The sequence below is a fragment of the Cebus imitator genome, unplaced genomic scaffold (assembly GCF_001604975.1).
Source record: "Cebus imitator isolate Cc_AM_T3 unplaced genomic scaffold, Cebus_imitator-1.0 Scaffold339, whole genome shotgun sequence".
Lineage (NCBI taxonomy): Eukaryota > Metazoa > Chordata > Mammalia > Primates > Cebidae > Cebus > Cebus imitator.
The window spans coordinates 2,474,629-2,481,005 of NW_016107654.1; the positions used below are offsets into that span (position 1 = coordinate 2,474,629).

The following is a 6,377-nucleotide window of genomic DNA, read 5'->3' on the forward strand; positions in this document are numbered from 1 at the left end:
ACAAATTCTGCTTATTTGGTATAATAAAATCATATGGGAAGCACTGTCAAATATGAAATGATATTTAACCTTCTTTGGATTATTGCCTCAGCCTCCCAAGTAACTGGGATTACAGGTGCACACCACCACGCCCAGCTAATTTTTGTATTTTTACTAGAGACAGGGTTTCACCATCTTGGCCAGGCTGGTCTCAAACTCCTGACTTCATGATCCACCTGCCTTGGCCTCCCAAAGTTCTGGGATTACAGGCATGAGCCACCACAGCTGGCCTTGTTTTTATTTTTGAGACAGGGCCTTGCTCTGTTGCCCAGGCTGGAGTGCAGTGGTTTGATCACAGCTCACTGCAACCTCTGCCTCCTGACCTCAAGATCCTCCCACCTCAGCCTCCCGAGTAGCTGGGATTACAGGTGTGTGCTACCACACCTGGCTGATTTTTCTATTTTAGTAGAGAGGGGGTGTCTTCATGTTGCCCAGTCTAGTCTTGAACTCCTGAGCTCAAAAAATCCACCCGCCTTTGCCTCTCAAAGTGCTGGGATTACAGGTGTGAGCCACTGCACCTGGCAGATGTTTAATTTTTTTTTTTTTTTACCAAGTGTGCTGGGTTGAATGGCATTCCTTAAAACCATAGGCCCAAGTCCTAAACCCTGGTACCTGTGAATGTGACCTGATTTGGAATCAGGTCTTTGAGGATTTAGTTAAGGTGTAAATTAAGATGAGGTCCCACTGCAGTAGGGTGGCCCTTAATACAACACGACAATGTCCTAAGAAGAGGAGGAAACACACACACACACACACACACACGTGCATGTACACGCACACACATGCATGCACACACAGAGACAGAGAGCGAGGGAGGGTGGAGAAAGCCAGGTGGTGACAGAGGCTGAGATTGCAGGCATGTGCACTGAAGCCAAGGGAGCCAAGGACGTCTGCAGCATTAGACCCTGGAGAGAGCGTGGCCCTCCCAACACCTCGGGTTTGAACTTCTAGCCTCCAGAATTGTCAGAGAATAAATCCGTGTTGTTTTAAGTTACTCTGCTAAATTTGTCATGTCAGCAATGTGAAACTAACATGTATCTATGCAACTTTTTCAATAAGAAAAACTATTTATTTTCTAATGTGAGGGGCATATAACTGTTCCCATGATGATCACGAATGAAGACAGCAATCGGAAGACGGTGGAAGTGCATACAGTCCTTATTTCCGTTGTGCTGGGAGCGTGTGACTCACAACACAAAAATGTGCTATTTCTGTAATCAGAAAAAAGAAGTACATACACAACATTCTAAGACAGCGTAAGAAGGGATTTACCCTCTGGAGGTGAGCAGACAAAGGCTCAAAGAGGATGAAGGAGGAGAAGGAGGCTGCACTCTCCCTCTGCTGTACGAACATAAACACAGGTCATTCAACATATCTCTCCGTCAGTAAGAATCAGTCATTAGGAAGTAAGGACACAAAGGTAATGAAAACCAAAAGCACATTTAAAAATATTCTTTAATTTTTCAAATGGGACAAAGCCCTGTCCTCATAGCCACGGGAAGAACATGTGGGCAGAGGTGTCACTGTGACGCTTGCATCATCAAAGGAGCCTGGTGACGTCAGCACCAACAGAAGACTCCAGAGTTAGGAGAGCCGTAGATGGCAGCTGGATCGTGGCGTGACACAGACCCTAAGATATGATGCTTGGAAGAAACTCATCCTCAGCAGACGTCTTTGGCTGTCTCTTTACATCACTCTAACCCAAGGTAAAGGACTTTTAAAGACGGATCTAGGAAAGTTTGGATGGTTGTGGTAAAATCAGGGTCAGGGTCATCCCTTAGCCTTGGCCTCAGAAAGATACTGACAGACAGGCAGCTCATCAACATACAGCTAGGGGCGTGCCCAGGGACAATGTCACGGAGGAGGGAACACCAATGCAGAGAATCTGGCTACATGGGCCCATCTTACCCCATCCACGTGACATTTCTGGTGATCTTGAATTTAAAAGGCGGTCAGTTTCAAATCGCAGAGGCACAAGAACGGCCCAACTGAAGCCTGCCCAGGATGCCATTATATGAAGAACTGTCCCATAGGAATAAAACCTGAGCCACATTTTCAGTGTCCAGTTTCCCAGAAGCAACATTACAAACAGTAAAAAGAAACAGGTGAATTAATTTTCATAATTTATTTTTCATTTAACTCACTCTTTCCAGATGACAACACCCAGACTGTTACCATTTCGGTGTGTAAACGATATAAAGTTATGAGTGAGATGGTAAATTCTTTTCTTTCCCGCTGTGTCTGACTTTGAGACCCCACCTTGCAGCATACCTCATTTCACAGTGGCTGCATTTCACGTGCTCAGGGACCACACGTGGCAAGTGGCTACTTTATGGCTACCAGTGCAGAGCTAAAGCATCATGTTTGTTAAATGAGTGTTCAAAATGAAAATCACTGTGAGCCTGAGGTGGGCGGATCACCTGAGGTCAGGAGTTTCAGACCTGCCTGGCCAACATGGTGAAACCCCATCTCTACTAAAAATACAAAAATTAGCTGAGCATGGTGGTGTGCACCTGTAATCCCAGCTACTCAGGAGGCTGAGGCAGGAGAATCGCCTGAACCCAGGAGGTGGGGGTTGCAGTGAGCCAAGACCGCGCCACTGAACTCCAGCCTGGGGGACAGAGTGAGACTCCATCTTAAAAAAAAAAAAAAAAAAAAAGGAAAATAGGAGAATTGGAGACCTGCACTTTGTGTGGACACAGCCCAGGGGTGTGTTCCTGATGGGCTTGTAAAACAAATCCCAGGCACTGCTGAGAACCCAGACTTCCACCTTAAAGTCTAATGCCTTTAACTTAGACAACATTCCCTGTTTACAAGCACCTGCCTTTGAGAGCACTTGTGAATTTTTAGACTGGCATAGTCTTGGAACAAATTATCCATCTTACTATCTCAGTGAGGAAGAAAGAATAGCAAGTCAACTTTGGGGGAGGAATACCTGCTCCTGGGTCAAGATGACTTCCTCATCAACGCCTCATTGTGTTCACAGCCCTGCAGTGGAGAGATTTATTGCTTTTCTTTTATGCAATCAAGTCAGACTTCGATCTGAACACGGGGAGAAACAGAGTGTGTGTGCAGCTGGCCCACAGGAGCAGTCAGCCCCAGGCACTCGAAGGAGGACAGAGGCTTCCCTGACTCAAGTTGCTGTCTCCTGACAGCTGAACATTCTAGAAGCAACCTCTAAGGTTGGTGATGTCCAACTGCCCATACATTAACCCTTGTTAGAAGATGGCAAATACATCTTTTATATTGCTTAAAATACAATTTTTCTTCCTTTTTCCCTAGGAGAGAATGAATTTGAAAAGAATGCTGTTACTGGTTTTATTTGTTTTTTCACTGATGTTGGTTAAGCGTTATTTCAGGTAAATATAAAATATTGATGAATCATGATCTTTAGTGATTGGTAGAGATGGCCTTAATTTCATTTTAATTAATTTAATTTTTTGAGACAGGGTCTTAGTCTGTTGCCCAGGCTGGAGTGCCGTGGTGCCATATCAGCTCACTGCAGCCTTGACCTACCAGGCTTAAATGATCCTCATGCCTCTGCCTCCTGAGTAGCTGGGTTTACAGGCACATGCCACCACACACAACTAATTTTTAAAATTTTTTTGTAGAGACAGAGTCTCCCTATGTTGCCCAGGCTGGCAGAGATCATGTAAACTGCTGAGTTTTGTCCAAAGATATCAATACTACTCTCTAAATAAATCAGAAGTCACCTCCTCTTTGTGGGACAAAACAAAATAGACATATTTTAAACCTTTCATTGTTAAACATTTAACTACTATGTATAGACTGCCTTCTAGGTACCAGGCTCTGTCCTATGGGGATGTGGCAATAACCAAAGTGCCTGTCCTCAGGGAGCCTTCATTCTATTTGGAGAAGGTAGACACTAAACACACATAAAAGACAGTGCCAGGGATATAATATTTTATAAAACAAGCATCATAAATAAAGGCGAGAGTGCCATTTTAGATGAATTATAAACTATCTCAAGGTTCCATCTCTGTGTTTGATATAAACAAGACTAAAATCAACCTATTTCAATACATGTAGAAAAATGTGTACTACAGGACACCTCTATAAACCTCCTGATATGGTTTGGCTGTGTCCCCACCCAAATCTCAGCTTGAATTGTATCTCCCAGAATTCCCACGTGTTGTGGGAGGAACCGGGGGAGGTGACTGAATCATGGGGGCCCGTCTTTCCTGTGCTATTCTCATGATAGAGAATAAGTCTCATGATATCTGATGGGTTTATCAGGGGTTTCTACTTTTGCTCCTTTCTCATTTCCTCTTGCCACTGCCATGGAAGAAGTGCCTTTCTCCTCCTGCCATGATTCTGAGGCCTCCCCAGCCATGTGGAACTGAAAGTCCAATTAAACCTCTTTTTCTTCCCAGTCTTGGGTATGTCTTCATCAGCAGCGTGAAAACAGACTAGTACATCTGCTGATATTCTCTCATCTAGAACAATTTGAATTCTTGCTTTCTCCGTACCACTCCTCATGGCCTTTTTCATAAGCAATGCAGTGTTTTCTGAGGATATTTGAACAGCAGTAGTATCATGAGAGATGATGGTTTTTAAAAAATGAAGGCTTTGCACAACATGTACCTTATAAAGGACTTGTACTCAAAATAGGCAAAAAGCTCTTAAAATTCAACAATAAGGAAACAAACACCTAAATTTAAAAATGAAATAGCGGCATTTAAAACATTTAAAAATGAACAAAAGAACGGAATAGAGTCTCACAAGAGAAGACAGACAGATGGGAAATAAGCAAACGCCAAGACGCTCAGCCTCATTTGTCATCAGGGAATTGCAATCAAAACAAGGAGATGCCACTACCCACCCATTAGAATAGCTAACACCCAAAAATCTAAAAACCAGGTGCTGGCAAGGAAGTGGAGTGACAGAAACTCTCATTCATTGCTGGTGGGAATGCAAAATGGTGCAGGTACTGTGGAAGACAGCATGGCAGTCCCTTAGAAAGCTAGATATAGCTGGCTGGGTGCAGTGGCTCACGCCTGTAATCCCAGCACTTTGGGAGGCTGAGGCGGGTGGATCACAAGGTCAGGAGATCAAGACCATCCTGGTCAACATGGTGAAACCCAGTCTCTACTAAAATACAAAAAATTAGCCAGGCATGGTGGTGCATACCTGTAGTCCCAGCTATTCGGGAGGCTGAGGCAGGGGAATCGCTTGAACCCGGGTGGTGGAGATTGCAGTGAACGGAGATTGGGCCACTGCATTCCAACTTGGTGACAGAGCAGGACTCTGTTTCAAAAAAAGAAAAAAAAGAAAAAAGAAAAAGAGGAAGAAGAAAGCTAGATATAGCTTTACCATGTGACAGAGCAGCTGTGCTCCTAGGTATTTAGCCAATGGATTAAAAAACTTATGTCCACACAAAACCCTGCACAAGAAGTTTATGGAAATTCTCCTCACACATCCCTCACACCACTGACAAAGTAGGTGCCCTTCAGCAGGGGAAGGGTAAACACGCCGTGGTTCATCCAGAAACAAGCAAGGTGCCCTTCAACAGGAGGAGAATGATACACAGGCTGTGCTCCTCCATGCAATGGAATCCCACTCCACAGCAGCAAGAAATGAGCTGTCAAGCTGTTAAAGACGTGCGGGAGCCCTAAATGCATATTGCTAAGTGCAAGAAGCCCGTCTGAAAAGGCTGCATGCTTTTATAATTCTCATATGACATTCTGGGAAAGGTAAGACTATATTGGCAGGAAAAAGATCCACGGTGGCCACGGGGTGGAGGTGGGGGAGGGGGTGAATAGGTGAAGCACAAAGGAATTTCTGGGGGCAATGGAACTACCCTGTGTGACAGTGTAACCATGGACACATGTAAATTTGCATTTTTAAAAAAACCCATAGGATGTTATGGCAGAAGAGTGAAATTAACATATGTAAATTTAAAAAAATTAGCCAGGAGGTTTGAGGTATCCTAGGAAGCAGTGCAGAGTGTGAGAACGTAATCTCCATCCCACATGTATAGAACAGGTCCGCTAGAAGGGGAGAGGGAGAAAGCCGATGACCTAAAATAATGGGAATGAGGGGAGTTTAGAAGTAAAGGAGTTCAAAAGTGGTGGCTCACGCCTGTAATCCCAGCACTTTGGGAGGCTGAGGCAGGTGTACCAAGAGGACCGCAGTTTGAAACCAGCCTGACCAACATGATGAAACCCCATCTCTGCTAAAAATACAAAAATTAGCCAGGCGTGGTGCTGCACACCTGTAATCCCAGCTACTCGGGAGGCTGAGGCAGGAGAATTGTTTGAACCAGGGAGACAGAGGTTGCAGTGAGCCGAGATCACACCACTGCACTCCAGCCTGGG

At 44.6% G+C, this 6,377-nt stretch overlaps 1 long non-coding RNA gene across 1 annotated transcript; it reads left to right on the forward strand.

Moving 5' to 3' along the window:
- Positions 1-1,513: 1,513 nt before the first annotated feature.
- On the forward strand, positions 1,514-3,353 carry LOC119467846. The gene is made up of 3 exons (XR_005196474.1): positions 1,514-1,745; positions 3,026-3,221; positions 3,322-3,353. It is a non-coding gene; the product is annotated as an uncharacterized LOC119467846 (long non-coding RNA).
- Positions 3,354-6,377: the final 3,024 nt, after the last annotated feature.